Genomic DNA, 17,715 nt, shown 5'->3' with positions numbered 1-17,715 from the left:
ATTATCATCATCATCTTTTTTTATTATTATTTTTGTGGGTTGGCTTTTATCTGCATATTTCTCTGCATGAGGGTGTAGGATCCCCTGGAACTGGAGTTACAGACAGTTGTGAGCTGCCATGTGGGTGCTTGGATCGAACATGAGCTTTTTGGAAGAGCAGTCAGTGCTCTTAACTGCTGAGCCATCTCTCCAGCCCCCTTTTCTATTCTTTTGTCTGAACGCTGGTGACATGGATGTGTTCACTGAAAAACCCATTTACCGGCACTTTTGTGTTGTGCTTATGTATTAAAAGTACAGGAGATGGGTGTTGTTGGCATGGGGCCTCTTGTATTTTCCCAGCTGGGAACCAGAAATGTAAGAAAGAAGAAGATGGCGACGAAATCCAAGAGGCTTTTCAGGTACTTCCGAATTACATAGTGACTGATTTGTCCTCAGCCCAGATGGCAGCAGTTCAGGAAGTCATGAGAAAACTATTTCTGTTGTGTCCTCGGGAGGAAGCTCAGCCCCAAGAGAAGGTCCTGGTGGTGTGCAGAGCACCACAGCCTTAAGGAACGAAAGCAACGATTCTGTTCCCCACCCTGCTCTCCACTCAGCTTTTCTATCCTGCTGCAAAGGGTCAGAATTCTTGCGAGGGAGCCTACACCCACAGAGCAAAAAAGAAAAATGCCACTTTTGAAAGGACAGATGCAAATTAGCATTTTATGGACAGAGCCTCTTGCTGAGTGGGAGAACCCAGACACAGCGCAGAAGGCACAGGGCAGCGCAGAAGGCGGCATTGGCCGGCAAGAAGTCCACTCTTTCAGAAGCTGAATGAAAGATGTTTCAATAACTTGATTCAGGGGTTGGACAGATGGCTCAGTGGTTAAGTGCTTGCCATGCAACCATCAGGACTAGAGTTTGGATCCCTCAGAATCCATGTAAATGCCAAGTGGGTGGGGCAGCCTGCCTCTAATTCAAGGCTGAGAAAGCAGAGAAGGGAGCCCCAGATTGATGAGATCTGGATTTGATTGAGAGAGCCTGTCTCAATGAATAAGGTGGAAGATAGATTGAGGATGGCTCCCGACATCAACCTCTGGTTTCAATGTGAGCGCGCACACACACATACACATGTACCTGCACACATGTGTGCCTTCACACACATGGAAATTAAAAATTAATAACCTGATGCAAAAATAAAGGTTTCACCGTATGATTATTTCATGATAAGCCGTTCCTGGAGGGGTTCATCTGTATAGCAGTATTGACTGGGACGGCTCAGCAGTTTATCTTTTGTGAGTATGGATGTCAGGCCAAAGTAACAGATGTCTTTTGGCTCAAGTGTGGTGGTGCACACATGTAATCCCAGCACTTGGGAGACAGCGGTAGGAGGTAAGGAGTTTATGTTCAGCCTTAGTGATATAGGAAATTTCAGGTCAGCCTGGGCCATATCATCAGACCCTGACTCAACAAAACAACAAAATAAAACAAATAAACAAAACCACAAAGGAATGCCTATTGCAGGTGGTAGATATTCTCTCTTTTGGTAGTAGGAAAGTCAAGGAAAGTGAGAAGTGTTTGATTGTATAGGAAGAGAAAAGCTCAGAGATGTCCGCCAATGGCATGAATAAACTATTTTTCTATGTAGATAAGTTTAAACATTTGCTTATAACACTTTTTTTTGAGACAATGGATAGATATGTAACACTTGATCTGGTATTGAACTCATATAGACCTCTGGCCTTAGCTTCTCAAGTGTTGGGATTACAGGGTTGATCTACCACACCTCATTGGTAGCTCAAGAGTTTGCTGTTAGTTCCTAAGAACTGTTGCTGCTGTTTGTGCATAAAGACGAGGTGAGTATTCTAGTCCTTGATTTAACAGACCACACGCTGATTCCCCCACTTCTTTCTCGTTAATAAAGTACTTTGGATGCTATGTGTCTTTGTTGATTGATCGGCTTGGTTCTTGGAGATCCTCAGAACTCATACAGCTGAGAAACTAGAGACCCAAGGGAGCCTTGCTTGTGCAGGCCCAGTTTCTGGACGACAACTCCTGCATCACTAGGAGATTCAGCGTTTTGCCCTTGGAGGAGCCGTTATCTTCCAACCAGCCAAAAATAGGCACAGAATCAGTCCTTTGCATGTTATCAGTTCAGAGTGTGTCACAAGGTCTGTCTGACTTGGGAATGCTTTCTGCCAAGTTGGAAAGCAGTGCGGGAGGCTCAAGTAGCTGCGATACTGCTCTGTCTCCCTCGGAGTCAGTCTTTCCCCTAGTCGTGCGGAGATTATCAACTTTATTCATGTATTTTGATTAACAAATCGTATTTATCAAAGGCACTGAGTGCTGGCACAACCCTCAAGCAGCAGCGCTTTCCTGACGATTGGATGAGTTTTTGTGTTAGTAGCCCCCAGGCGTGTTCAGTTATTTGATCTTGTGACATGTCCTTGTCATCTACAAAGTTGACGATGGGAGAACTTCATGAGTTATTAATATTCTAACGTTTTTGATAAGTTTATATATTTTGTGTTGGGCTGCCTTGGTGATCTGAATGTGAAACCTGCACCAAAGGCCCAGTTGGTGGCACTTTTGGGGTGATTATGGACCCTTTACAAGGGGACACCTATCAGGAGGAAGTACATCATTGGGAGTGGGCTTTGAGGTAGTATATCCTGACCCTTCCCGTTCTTTCTCTCTGTTTCCTGTGTAACAATCAAATGTGGGCTCTCTGCTTCCTGTGTGAAGATCAAATGTAGTCTCTGCTTCCTGTGTGAGGATCAAATGTGGTCTCTCTGCTTCCTGATTGCCAGGCTGGCCTCATGCCCCTGCTGACGTGCTTTCTTCACTGTGGTGGGCTGTGCACCACCTGGAACTGTGAGCTAAAATAAGCCCATCTCCTCTCAGTTGCTTTTGGTTGTGGTATCTTATCACAGCCAAACAGAGCGACAATGTGACTGTTCATAGCTGTCCTTTGTTGCATGAGGTTTGAGGGCCACTGGATGGACACACTTACACTTGATAATTTCAAATATTCTTTGAAAGAATCATTTGAAGCTCCATGAATTCTCAAAAACACAGAAAAGGTTTGTCTGGTAGGTAGAGTGTGAACTAGTCACGGCAAGATTTTTTGCCTTCCAGATCGAGCTCCTCACAGCAATGGTGCCATGTGGTGGGTCATAGTCTCATTTCCCCATGAGGAAAACGTCAAGAAGCTGAGTGATTTGTGTAAGGTCACACTGCTTCTGCGTGGCAGAGCTGGGGATTGAAGCTATGTACCACCACCACCACCACCACCACCTCCTTCTTCTCCTCCTTCTCCCCGCTCCTCATCTTATTTCCATAGTGCTTTCTCAAACTGGGGTCCTTGCTTCCTGGAAAGTCTGTGGACATCATGGTGGCAGAAATGAGGGTTTCGTCTATGAGTTTACAATTTGAGAAAAATTTATCTTCCATCGGAAGTTGACAAACATTTCCTGTAAAGGGTAGATGGAAATTTATTATCCCTTGTAGACCAAACAGTCTCTGTGGCAATGATTTATTCACTCTGCTGTTGTGATTTGAAAGCTCCATAGACAATGCATAAATAATTGTGCATTTATGTGCCAATAAAACTTTATTTATAGAGCTTTGGCTCTCAGTCTGCGTTTGCTGCTGCATTAGTTCCTGCATTAGTCTGTGCTGCCTTCTTCTCTTGCCAGACTCCACCCTCTCTGGGCTCAAAGCCCCACTACCTTCTTGGAAGCTTTCTGCTCTCTCTGAGAAGTCACCATCAGAGCCACATTCCACTCGTGTGCTGGGTCCTGGGTGCAGTGTCACGGCTAGAATGAACTTCTTGATTTCATGGAGCTGGCATTCTGGTGGGAGACAAGCAGGCATACGTCAGGTCATGGTGAGGAGTAGGAAGAATAGGGAAAGGGGATGGATGGAAAGGGGTGGGGCTATTTTACATGGGGGATGTGCAGGAAGGACTCTAAATTGGAGGGAAGGAAGGAGCAAACCCTTACCTGTCCGGGTGTAGAGAATTTCAGGCAAGAGAGAAGCACATGGAAGGATCTCAGGCTGCTGGGAAGAGAAATTTGAGAGTGAGGTGAGAATCCAGAGCCTTGAGAGTAAGGTGCTGGCAGAGAAGTCCCGAGTTTTTAAATATCTAAAAAGTCAGAGCTACATGCTTTCCATATTGGTAAGAGTCATTTTTCTTGTCAATGTAGCTAAAGGAGGAAGAGTTTATATTGGTTGATGGTTTGTAGGGTACGCCATGGCAGGAATGGTCTGATAGATGGGTTGACTTGGTTCATAGTGGTTGGAGTGTATGGCAGCTGCCTGTTAGGTGGCATGGGCCAGGAACCAGAGAGAGCTTGGACTAAGCTATAATCTTAGACCAGGACGCTCCCTGCCCCCAGTGACCCATCTCCCCTACCTCCTATAGGTGGTACAATCTTTTAAAACAGCAAGTGTTCAAGCAGATGAGCCTGGGAGGACATTTCACTTCCAAATGTGACATTTCCCCCAGAGGATCACAGTGGGGTGTTGTAGGAACATAGAGCTAAGACAGAGTACTGAGAGCCGAGATAACTGGAGGGCAGGTTTGAAGGAAGAGGAGAAGCTTCATTTGGATGTTTAAATTGGGGTTGTTGGGGGCTGGAGAGATGGCTCAGAGGTTGAGAGCGTTGCCTGCTCTTCCAAGGGTCCTGAGTTCAATTCCCAGCAACCACATGGTGGCTCACAACCATCTGTAATGAGGTCTGGTGCCCTCTTCTGGCCAGCAGGCATACACACAGACAGAATATTGTATACATAATAAATAAATAAATATGTATATATATATATAAAATTGGGGTTGTTGGTTGGATCTCCATCTCCAGATGTCAAATCAACAATGAACTGTCAAGTTAGGAGTTCAAATTAGTGCCATATGGTGGGGGAACTGGCAAGGCATAGACTAGATGATCTTTACCAGGAGGCCGACTGGAGTTGCCCTGAGAGTGACCGGGAAGAATGAAAACAGTCTGGAGGTGTTGGGACTTTGCCATCGGATGTCTTTCAGGTTTCAAGAATCTTACCTAAAGCTATTTCTATGTTCTTTTTCTCCCACCGTTATCCATGGAACTACCAGGCAGTCCTGGGAACCAATGTCTCTGAAACCCCTTGTGTGTACACCATCTACAGAAGTGTGCCGCCATCTTTGCCCTATGCCTTGGTTCTGTGCCTGCTCTGCCAAGCAGTCTCATGGCCCACAGTTCACCACGGCTGCCTTCCCTGCCTGTCCCCCCATCTCCATGGTGCTACCCACTTTGTAGCTTTCTCAGTGTTACAGAGTAACACGTCACCAATGTATTAAAGACCTGGAAGGATTCTAGAGCTGTACAATCACTGCAGGGCTTACTCTCTCTCTAGAATTTTCCCTCATGCTGAAATGTCAGTTGCATAATTGGAGTTCTGCTGTGGCCCTCACTGAGTGGTGGCTGCTGTGTTGGTTGGGTTGTTGTATTAGTGGATTTGCATTACTGTCATCAGAACACCTGACAGGAAACAGTCGAAGGGAGGAGAGGCATCCTCGCTCTAACTATCAAGTTGACCCAGCCTATAGTCACCTAAGGGAAGAGTCTCAGCTGAGGGATCAGATCCGTCTGTGGGCAAGTCTCTCTCTCTCCCTCTTGCCCCCTCCCGTCCTCCCTCCCTCCCTCCTTCCTTCCCTCCCTCCCTTTCTCCCTTCCTCCCCCCTGTGGTGTGTGTTGTATTTGTGTGCGGTGGTGTGTGTGTGTGTGTATGTATGTGTGTATGTGTGTGTCTTATTAACTGATGTAGATGACACAATTCCCCAGGCAGATAGCCCTGGGCTGTCTAAGAAAGCTAGCTTAGCATAAGCCTGGTGAACATGAAAACTAGCCAACAGTGTTCCTCCATAGTTTCTACTTTAAGTTCTTGGAGTTTGGGCTCTGAATTCTCTCAGTGCTGGACTGCCACCTGGAAGTGTGAGCCAGCTCAACCCTTCCCTCCCTAAGCTGCTTTTTGTCAAGAGTGTTTTTATCGCAGTGAGAATGGAACCCAGAACAAAATGTTTATTTTCACCCATGTTTCAGGGGATTTTAGGCCACCTCAGCAGAATAGTTTCCCAATGGTGGATCGGGAAGCAGAGGTGGAGCTGAACCGGGGCAGTGCTATGACTTTCAGTGTCTTACCGCTAGTAACCTACTCCTGCCCAGAAACCCCACCTCCTAAAATGCTAACACTATCTGGTGAATAAGCATTTGAAACACGCTCCCATGGGAGGTAATACATGATGGAGAGACTTTGGGGGATGCAGAAAAAGGAAATGAATGTGTGGAGTTATCTGCATGGAAGAAGGGAGGAAGCCAGCACTGTGGCGCTGCCTAGAGGAGAGCATCCCCAGTAGTGCTCTGGATGTCTTGGGAGATTTTGTGTACCCCTAAGAACCATCCCCCCCCACACACACACAGCGGAGAATCCCAGGGAAGATCTCCGAAGCCTCTGCCAATGCACACCTGGAAAGAGAGCCCGCTCTGCCGCCTCTCTCAGCTTGGGAGGTAGGAAGGAATCATACTTCACTTGCCCATGCCAAGTCAGATCAACTGATAATGCCTACGTTCCAGGGAGGAGGAAAGGTGATTGATTAGTCCTGTCGACCAGAGAATGTATGGCGCTGGCTTCGTTTTTTGTCTAGTAGGGTGTTTCCAGCTGTCTGAGAGCTGTCCTGCCAGGTCCAGGAGAGCTTGGTGTCCCTCACATCCCAGCAGGGAATTAGGCCATGTGAACCACACACCTACCAAGTTAGAGTTGGCTTGAAATTAATCAGTTTGACTGTAGACTAGCCATAATTGATTAGCTTTTGAAAAATGGAATAAAACAAAAATCACAATTTTTTCTTAGGTTTTTGGAGGTGATGCCTGGTAATGACATTGTCATGTTTCATATCACATGTAAAGGAAGCTTCTAGAGAAGTCAGAATACAACATCAGAGAGGAATAAAAATTCAAAAGTAGCAAGAACTTTACCCTGTCAAAGGAACAGTATTTGCAAAGGTGTTTTGAGTGCTGTTGAACTGTAAGGACTTATTTTTGTGCTTTCCTTAAGGAAAACCAACCCAACCATAGGCTCACAATTACAGAACGCATTGGCCATATTGTTTTCCCTGCAATTAAGCTGGAGCACTATGGGAAACTCTGACATGTCTTTGACTGAACCAGATGAGTCCTCGTAGGAGGGCCTGGCTGGAGGGAGGCTATATGGCCTTCTCTGTGGAGCATCTATTGTTTGTCCAGCAGGAATCCAACCCTGACAGGTTGACTGTTGCCTCCTGTACAGGCTTATATGTGGATTGACTTCATGTGGGAAGGCCAGCCCATAGTGAAGGGAAATGATTGCCTGTTGAGCCCTTATGGCCCATATCCCTTCCGTCAGGCTCTTGGGACTGTATCAAGGTCAGGAAGGTCTTGATGAGAAAGCGCCAGAGTGAGTATCTCTTACTTGCTGTCTATCTCCTGGATGCTCAGGACCCAGCTAGAAAATGAGTGAGGGAGGAGGTGTGGGCTGAGCAGCCAGGGTCCCTGCAGGCTGGAAACTGAGCACACACTCTGGAGCTGGCTGGCCCTGTGTTTAAGAGCACACATTCCACTTCCCCTTCTAAGTTATCCCCTGTTATATCCGACCCAGCTCCTCTGTGTGCTAATCTCTTTTGCTTCTAAGTTCCTCCTTGAGACAGGCATCCAAATATTTCCCTTTATTTTTGGAGAATAAGTAAGTCATTATAAAAATAATGTATAATTTTCCATGTTGGTATTTTATAGAGGCAGATGATGAAATAGTCATTGTTGGCAACTATTAGAAAAGGTTGGAGAACCTTCAAAGGGGACACAGCGCGATTTGCCTTGCACCTAGTGCTCATCAGGCTGAAGCAGGAAGATGATAAATCTGAAGTCAGTCTGGTCTACACATTAATTCCCAGGTCCAGCATGGGCTATAGAGTGAGGTCCTTTCTCACAAATATAAATAAAAACCAGCCCAGCATATTCCAGAGCAGGATTTGAGCCTCTATTCATGGTTTGTGGTCCAGTTGCCATAAAGTACGCTAACAGTTTGATTTTCCTCATTGTACAAGGCCCTGACATCCTCGTCACCTTGATGTCTATAGAGAGATTGTACCTGATAGAACCCAGGTGGGATCAAAGAAAATGCATTATGGTTTCCTAGGGTTGAGGGAACCCAAGGTTTCTGGGGCTGGAAAGAGCCCAGACCTGTTCCAGAAGGTGATGTACTTGAGTGCTCCACTGACAGAAAAGCTTGCTAGGTTGGTTGGTCTGTGATCATTGGACAAATCAGAAGCAAATTCCAGAGTCTGTGTAAGAAATACGTGTGGAATTCATGTTGGGGTATGGCTATGCTGGGAAGGAGGTGGCTGGTGCAGAAAGCCTGAGCTACTTAGTAAGTTCTAGACCAGGCAAGGCTGCACAGCAAAACTCTACCTCAAAAGTATAGTAACCAAAACACTAATAATAATAATAACAATAATAATAATAAATAATGATAATAACACTCCCCAAATCCAGTGTGTTGGCCTTGTCCTGCTTCTGGATCAGAGTGAACATCGCACAGGGTTTGAATGTAATTCCTGTCCCTTGTAAAGGTCAAACCCCTCTGTTTTTATTAAAATTGGTTGTTTACAATGTTTATATATGTTTACTTATGGACACGTGCATTCGTGTATGCACATTCTCTCTCTCTCTCTCTGAATTCAGAAGACAACTTTGTGAAGCTGGTTTCACGTTCACATGGGTTCTGGCCATTGAACTCAGGTTGCCAGGATTGGGTGGTAACCGCCTTTCCTCACCAAGCCCTCTTTCCTGCTCCCCACTGCATTTTTAGTAATATTTATTCACTGGACTGATGTGGATTCCTCTCTGTATGCTATGAATACCACTGGTTAATAAAGGAACTGCTTTGGGCCTATAGCAGAGCTATAGGGGAACAGATATAGGTGGGGAAAACTAAACTGAATGCTGGGAGAAAGGAGATGGAGTGAGGGAAAAGCTATGGAGCCGTCGCGGGAGACAGACGAGCTGAAACTTTGCTGGTAGGCCACGACCTCGTGGAGATGCACAGATTAATGGAAATGAGTTAAATTAAGATGTAAGAGTTAGCCAATAAGAAACTAGAGCTAATGGATCAAGCAGTGATTTAAGTAATACAGTTTCTGTGTGTTTTTTTCGGGGCTAAACCGCTGGGAGCTAACTAGCGGCCTCCTCCAACACTGGACTGTGTGTGTAGAAGAGCCCTGGAAAGAAAAGTTTCCGAGTTGAGCAGAGGCAGCAGCGTCTGAGCCATAAGTGAACAGTGAACAGGCTTCTGGTGCTGGCCATTGTGCCCAGCAGCGCACACAAGGCATTCTGAAGTCTTCCACGGCCACCTTCAGCCCAGCACCCTGGCTCCCTTCATCTGGCTTTCCAAAGGTTTCCCTGAGGCCTATCCTCATGTTTCCTGATCCTGCAAGGTCCAAACCTGGCTCTCAATTCTTATGGAACTCGCCTGGTGGAAACAGCTTTGATCTTGGGGGGTCATAAGCTGGAGTTTCACACCTGTGCAGCATATCACAGCTAGAGGGTTTCCCCATCGGTAAGAGGCAGGAGCAGCTCCTTGGAGAGACCTGCCCAGCTTTACCCTGGCTGGATCTTGTCATCACCTCACTGCTCCCAGTTTCAGGGCTGTAGGGCCTCGGGTGTGTCTGTGTTTCTGGCAGCCTGGGGTTGCTACATCAGGATGGCTTTAGGCAGAATGGGGACCTAGTGGGTGCTCTGTCTGAGGGTGGAGTGGTCAAACTGTGCTGCTTCAGGCTTCTCTCTGGAAGCACAGCCTGAGTACTGTGGCAGCCTTACAGGACACAGGACATGTCCACCAACCACATACATCCGGAGCTGCAATGCCTGCTTGGTCAGAGCATTTTTCTTTCACATCTGGGAATGATTATACTCTGCCTAAAACACAGTGGTAGGGCAGCTTTAAGAAACAAACTTGGGTGAAGGAGGGTGACAAGCAGGCAGCTGGCTTGTGCGTGGCCCTCCCTGGAGACGACCCTCCCTGGAGACGGTCCTCCCTGGAGACGGTCTTCCTTGGAGACCGTAGGTCTGAAGGGGCTTTCCACAGCCAACTTCCTTTGTCTTCGCTTTGAATCAGAAAGGGACCAAGTCCTGTCTTGTCACAAATCTCCCACTGACTGAGACTAAAGCCATTTGAACTGCTTCTGGGAGGGACCTCAGAAACATTCTGATTTAGGCTTTGAACAATTTGCATAGATGAGGTTTGTGATAGTTGATATTGTCAACTTGGCAAGGTCTAGAGTCATCTAGACAGCACCTGTGGATGTGCCTTTGAGGGAGTATCTAGACTGGTCTGCTGACTCTTACCCTCCCCATGGGCAGCACCATTCCCTGGGTCGGGGGTTTCCCACTGCATGAAAGTCAGCTGAGCACCAGCAGTCACTCCCTCTGCTTCCCGAGTGTGGCTGCAGTGTGACCAGCTGCCCTGTGTTCTTGCCACCACCTCCCCACTATCATAATATGCGTCTTTAACCGGTGAGCCAAAGTCGAACCCTTCCTTCCTTAAGTTGTGTTGTAGGTACTTTGTCACAGCAACAAGTCACTAAGCCTCACCATGTAGCCCAGGCTGGCCTCAAATCCCCAAGTCCTCTGCCTGAGCCTCCTGAAGGCTGAGAGTGCAGGCGTGAGCCACCACCCTTGCGGAGAGAAAAAGATTTCTGGTTTTGAAATCTCTTCTCTCAGCTCCTTTACTATTATTAAAAGAAAATGATTTAACAGTGCTGGGCGGGGGCAATGGTGTCCGACCATGAGCCCCACCTGTGCCGGGCAAGGGCTGAAATCCTGAGCTTCACTCTCAGCCTTGACTCTGGCTTTTCAGAAGTCTGGAGGAGGATTTCTGTGATTTCCAGGCCAGCCTGGTCTACCTAGCTAGATGTCTCATAAAACACAAAAACCAAAACCAAAAGAACATGAAACCCAACTCACTAGGCAGCCAGCCAGGCAGCCAGCCGACACTGTAGCATGTGTTTGAGCTGTCAAGTGTCTCTGGGTGGTAATAAGATGACTGAGGGTGAATCTAAATCTCACAGAGGATAATCTACAAGTTCACATTTCACAGTAAAGTATATACTGTGCTTAAAACTTTGATTATCAGAGGGTGGAGTAGTTCAGTGGGTAAAGGAAATACCATATAAACCAAAAACCTGTCTACCTGGGTTCATTCATGGAGCCACGTAAAAGTGGAAAGAGAAAACAGCCTCCACATAGCCGTCCTCTGACCGTCACAGGCTTCCTGCCCATGCCATATACTTACATAAAAGTCACAAAATTTCATTAATTCTCAAGACTTAATTCTCAGCAATCTTAGGCCCAGTTGTTTTATTTTACATCGGTGGCGGGACTCCTCAGACAGCAGTGCTCTTACTTGGGACATGTCTAGAGTCACGGACCAATAGCTTTCGCCTCAGCTACGGAAGTGTGCACAGTGGTGAGTGAGTGTGGCTGTGGGCATAACCCTGCTCACGGCTGCCACACAGCACGAATCTCCCACCAGGAGAGCCCACATTTTCTCCCCAGCCTGTCTGAGACACTGCTTAGAGATGACTATGTGTTTGGGTATTTCTTTTCTTTTATTAGGTAACTGACTTGGGAGCGTTATGGCATTGAGCGGAGAGGCTTTGTGAGGACTTTAGCTGTCCCCTCTGTGTACCTGTTTGGATGGAGGGCTGGAGGAGAATTCTTTCTCAGAGATGGACATTCTGTTCTTAAGCAGGCAGTGTTTGCTCTCTTCCTGCCCCTTCCTTCCTCCCCTCCCCTCCCCTTTTCATTCTCCTTTCCTTCTCTTCCCCTTTGCTTTATTGTCCCCCAGTTAAACATGTACAGTTTGCCATTTATAGGTACATGATGCCTATAGGTGTTTCAAGTGTATTGAAAAAGTTATGGCAGAGATTACAGGGGGCAGGGTTTGGGGAAAACCATCCCTAGTCCTTTATTTCATGATATCTGCTGGGGAAGGCAGGGTCCTGTAAACAGCGTGATCACCCTGCTGCCGTGAAGCTGCTGGCTGTGGAGATGTCAATGAGAGAGGGCAGGTGGTGCGTGCTGACGTAAGCACTGGGGCTCTGAGGATCTCATGACAGCACACATGCAGGAACCTCTGCAGAGCTCTGCAGAGCTGTTTTGTCGGGATTTTCACTCATCACTGAGCTGGGCTGTCTGGTCACATAGTTAATGAGTTATCACGGGAATAGAGTAAGGTCGTGGCTGACTTCTTGCTGCTGATTTGGAACTTGCTCGTTTTTTTTTTGAGAAGGTGTGGGGCTGAGTGTAGATAGCATATGCTCAAAAGAAATGAAGAGACTTGACATGCGGCCAGGGTCTGAGGATAGGGAGTTATTGCATCTCTTGAGTTGTGGTCCAGACTTACGGCACACAGGAGCCTGGTGGGCAGGTGGCCTGGAGACTCGGATAGTGTGCGCCCCAAAGGAAGTGTGGTGGTGAGGAATTTGAGGGGCTCTCCATTGCTCTGTTCTTCCAGGGTATGCCGAACCTGGCGTTCAGAGTATATTCTCTTTACTCTTACCTATTGGCAACTAACCATACCTATTGTAAAAGGTCAAGGTGGCCACACCGGCCTTGTGACATCTGCCCGTCTCTGTTGTTTTACAGCTGTGGTAATGAGTACTGGACTGGTTTCCTTTTCTTCTGGGGATGCTCTGACAAGCTCGTGTGTTCAGGTTTCCTGGCTAGCAGGCAGCTCACCCTCTAGAATTATTGAAAACATTTCCTAGAAGTTTACAGTGGCAGCCAGCTGGACTTTCCGTGAGGTGTGGCTTCTGCTCCTGGGCCTGGTCATGGGTACCAGGTGGAGCTGGAGGCTTGGCCTGTTTCCAAGGATCCCTGTGCATCTTTGCTGGGTGTTAGCCCCATACCCACAGATGGACCTCGGGGATGTACTTGCTCATTAGAAAGAACCCGTGAGGCTACGTGGTGGCAGTGGAAGGAGAGCCAAAGACTGGGAGAAGAGGAACACGTTCCAAAGCAATTAGGGCTTCAACATTTCCTCTTGGCTTACTTCTTTCCTCGAGTAATCTAACAGTATTATCTCATCTGTTTTCTCAGAGTGGAGCCCTAGGTTCCTGGATCTATTCACCAAGTAATGGTGGGAACTGAATTATATAGATCCCTAGGATCCAGCTGCCTTGACCCACATAATTTGAATGTTCAAATGTGATCCAGTGTTCCAGCAGGCTATCGAATGCACTGGAGTTTGAGAACCACTGACAACGGATGGTAGACACCCCAGGTTAAAGAGTCTTGGGGTTCTGGGCTATATTCTACAAACCTTATTATGAGGGCATGTGAGGGGATCAGAGGAGCTCCTCTGCAGCTGGCTATCCCTGGCTCACAGCCTAGAGTCCACAGGCTATGGTAAATGGGAGTCCGTGACTGTTCAAATCCTTTGCCTACTTTTAAATGGGGTTATTTGCTCTTTTGCTGTTCGGTTTGTAGGACTTAAATGCTCTAATACAAGTCCTTTACCAGATGCACGTAAGTCTCTCATTGCTTTTCTCCCGCCATTTCCTTTTCTCATGGGATCTTTATTATGCAGCCTAGGCAGAGATTACAGGGGACAGTGCCTGGTGATAGCCTTCCCTAGTCCTGTTCCTCATCATGTCAGCTGGGAAAGGCATCAGTGTGAAACAGCTCCTACGTCAGGGCCATCAGCATGCCACCATGAAGCTGCTTGCTGGGGGATGTAAATGAGAAAGGAAAGATGGGGTGTGCTGACTTAAGCACCCACATGGTGGCTTACAGCCATCTGAAACTATAGTTCTAGGGGTTCTGATGTCCTCATCTGGACTCTGTGGGCACTGCAGACATGTGGTATGTATAAACACATGCAGGTAAACATACACATAAAATAGAAATAAATAAATCTTAAAAACAGTTCCCTCAGATACCACATGTGCACACTCGTGCACACACACACACACAAGTGAGTTACAACAGAGAAAAATAGTATAATTAAAATTTGGTTCTTTGAAAAGATGAATAAAATTTATGTATGTCTCTCTTAAATAACCCCAAATGCCTCCATTTGTTAGGACATAATAGATAAAATAGGTCAGAAAGAGAAATCCCAGCTCTACCCCAGTTCCACACACTGTTTACTTGGTGTTTTTCATGCTGGTGAGTATGTCTACTTATTAGTTTGCTCGGGCAAGAAATTCAAGATTTTTTTTTTTTTTTTTGGTTTTTCGAGACAGGGTTTCTCTGTGGCTTTGGAGCCTGTCCTGGGACTAGCTCTGTAGACCAGGCTGGTCTCGAACTCACAGAGATCCGCCTGCCTCTGCCTCCCGAGTGCTGGGATTAAAGGCGTGCGCCACCATCGCCCGGCTGAAATTCAAGATTTTGCTTCTGTGTTGGACACTTCTGTAGTGGGAGCAGCGGGCTGCGTTCCCACCCGGCTAGCTCAGTTGGTCGAGCATGAGACTCTTAATCTCAGGGTCGTGGGTTCGAGCCCCACGTTGGGCACTATTTTTAGTGATAGAGCTGTGGGCTGTGTTCCTGCCACCCAGCTCCTGGCTGCCTAGCTTAGCCCCAGAAATAACAACACACAAATTGTATTCATTTAAACACTGCCTGGCCCATTAGTTTTAGCCTCTTACTGGCTAATTCTCACATCTTGATTAACCCATTTCTAATAATCTGTGTAGCACCACGAGGTGGTGGTTTATGGGAAAGATTCAACATGTGTGACCTGGTGGCTGGATCCATGACGTCTGTACCAGAGAGGAGAGGCATGGCAATTGCCTAACTTCCCTTCTTCCCAGCATTCTGTTCTGTTTACTCCACCCACCTATGTTCTGACCTATCAGGCCAAGCAGTTTCTTTATTAATTAGCCAATGAAAGCAACAGATAGACAAATGACCTTCCCACATCATACTTCCATACTGGAACAGTCACTCAGTCTCCCTCACCTCCCTACCTTAACCCTCATATTGTTGCCCTCCTTCCCCTTTTCTCCTGAAGTAGTGATAGAATTGTTTTTCAATTTAAATAAAATAATGTAGACCACAGGATATCATATTTATGTAAACCAATGTATTCTAGCTTTCTGAACGAAAAAGTCTAATATACTTTGGTGTGGCAGGTCCTTCTGTCTATGTGTTGCTTTTATTGGCTAATGAGTAAAGAAGCTGGCTTGGCCTGTGTGATAGGGCAGAGTAGAGCTAGGCGGGGGAAACTAAACTGAATGCTGGGAGAAGGAAGGAGGAGTGGGAGAGAAGCTATGGAGCCACTGCCAGAGACAGACGCTGAACCTTGGTGGTAAGCCACAGCCATGTGGTGATGCACAGATTAATAGAAATGGGCTAAATTAAGATGTAAGAGTTAGCCAATAAGAAGCTAGAGCTAATGAGTCAAGCAGTGATTTAAATAATATGGTTTCTGTGTGATTTTTTGGGGGGGCTAAACAGCCGGGAACAAACAAGTGACCTCCCTACTACAATACTTCCAGCTATTTAAAGATAAAGTCATTTACTTTCCTGTCTATGTGTTATCATTCCCCAAAACTTGCTCCTTTGTCTTCTCAAGGAATCTGGTCGAGGTTCTTGCTATTGGTGGGTGGGTCGTATGCTCCTCTTAGTTTAACTGTAAGTCTAGGACTTGATTTGGAAGCTCCTTGAGTCAGCTTCAGGACAGGGCATGCGTCCTTGGCTTAGTGATCACCAGCTTACCTAGGCTTCTGAGGAAGGAAAAATCAAGCCACATTCAAAGAAAGCACATTCATAACATAATCTTTCCACCCTTGTTCTACAGTATTCCCCTAGGTGCCAGACTACTTTGTAGATATATTTACTGGGACTGGGCTTCATAACCCTGCATTCTGATTGGTTGTGGTTTTCCATAATAGTCTCTGCATGTTGCAAAGAGAAGTTTCCTTGATGTGGGGTCAGGACTACACTTATCTGTGGGTGTAAGGACAAATATTTAGAATGTACTTAGGGATTATGCTGGTTTAGTAAAGTGGTGGTTGTAGGTTCTCCTCCAAGAGCCGTGACTTCACTAGCCCTGGTGGCTGGCTGGGTTTCCTGAACCAGGCGTGATTTCCCCCTGTTCCATGGGTCTTAAGTCCAATTAGAGACTTGTTGGTTACCACTCAGGTGTGCATGCCACTACTGTGCCTCTTGTGCTATTATGCCCTACTGATCATGATTGTGGTTCATAAGCTTCAGAGGTAGGTAGGACTCTTGGTTGTTTCCCTGCTCTGGAAGCTTGCATTGTGCCCTCTGGGTACCATGAAAATGAGTGCTCAGGGAGGAGACATTCAGGTCAGTCCCAGCTCAGGGGTCTCCCAGCCCTGTGTCTGAAGTGCACAGTATTTCGACAATAGGGCCTTGACTTCTATCTCTAGGGGTGGGGGTGGCAACCAAGGGTGATAGCCACAGCCTGTGTATTCTAGGAGTCTCTTGAAAACCACGATCAGTAACTAAAAAGAGGGCTTCTCATACCTGGTGTTGTATGCCCCACCTCTTAAGGGATCCACAACCTCCCCCCCCAAAAAATGCTACCAGCTGGAGACTAAGTGTTTAGTCATGAGAGCCTGTTAAAGATTCGCATTCAAACCACAATATTGTCATCTTTTACTTTGAAGTTTGCAAGAGGAGTAAGGCGGAACAGTAGAGTGAGCTCTGGGGCCCAGGGACTTGGCATGCCTGCTTTCTCTTACTTCTCTGGGGGGGGGGGGGACTTTGGAATCACTGCTCCCTAATTCCTTAGTGCTTCAGGTCCCTTGTACTCAGTACCTGCTGCTGTCCTTTGTCCCCAGCAGGAGTTTTAGCTCAGGGAGGGCCAAAGTTAGATTTGTGTGCTCTGTGTACCATCTCAGGATGGCCCTGTTTGAGCTTGTCATACCACAGTACATTTAGCGTGCTCCCCCGTTGCCATCCCCCATCCAGACTCTGGGAACTCTGGGGGTCAGATTTGCCCTACCTGTCAGCTGTGGGTGGTCTGTGTTCACAAATCACGGAGATAGGAGACTGACAACCACGAAGTCATCCTGAAGCCGAACGCTCTACCGGGAAGTGCTGGCTTAGGTTGTTTCCCTATTTCTGTAGGGCTGTCTCAGGTGTCTGTCATCAGCTGTTGGATCATCTGGAGCTTGACAGTCTAGATTGGCCTCGCTCAGTGGCGGGGTTCCAATAACCAGAAGGGAGGCCAGCTCCTGGGAGTGAGTGCCTGCAGTTGTCAGCTAGGCTACATCAGATGTCACCCAGAGAAGCAAGACACAGGCCAGCCAGGGTTCCAGGTTGCTGTACTGATCACACGGGGAAAGTGAGGATGTGAGCACGGGAGGGTCCTGCACTTGAGATTTTCTTTAAATGGTGAAGTCTATTGTTAACCTACGTATTTTCTCATTTCTATGCAGCTACAGAATTGGTGTAAATGGTAGCCTTGTGCATATTTATAGAAGGGTTCTGTTCAGATCTATTTCAGGGTTACACAGAAATTTTATTGCCTAGACTAGACTCAAGATTTGCTGCCAGAAGCCAGATAATCATTAAACCACCCCAGCAACACACCACTTCGCTGGCTTGGGGAGAGGGAACGAATATATAAATCGAGACGTGACATCAGCCTTCCTTCAGATGGTTGAGGTTTTTCCGGAATAGTGAGCTTGCCCTT

The 17,715-nt window shown here is 46.9% G+C and overlaps 1 protein-coding gene and 1 non-coding gene across 9 annotated transcripts in view; both read left to right on the top strand.

Moving 5' to 3' along the window:
- Nucleotides 1-17,715, top strand: part of Fhod3 (formin homology 2 domain containing 3) — a 412,004-nt gene that overhangs the window by 20,192 nt on the left and 374,097 nt on the right. The window lies entirely within an intron of this gene.
- Nucleotides 14,489-14,561, top strand: Trnak-cuu (transfer RNA lysine (anticodon CUU)). The gene has a single exon. It is a non-coding gene; the product is annotated as a tRNA-Lys (tRNA).

This window comes from Alexandromys fortis, unplaced genomic scaffold (assembly GCF_014885135.2).
Source record: "Alexandromys fortis isolate MF-2015 unplaced genomic scaffold, M_Fortis_MF-2015_v1.1 scaffold_25, whole genome shotgun sequence".
Lineage (NCBI taxonomy): Eukaryota > Metazoa > Chordata > Mammalia > Rodentia > Cricetidae > Alexandromys > Alexandromys fortis.
Note: the sequence above shows the minus strand (reverse complement) of the source record. Positions and strands in the feature narration are given on the sequence as shown.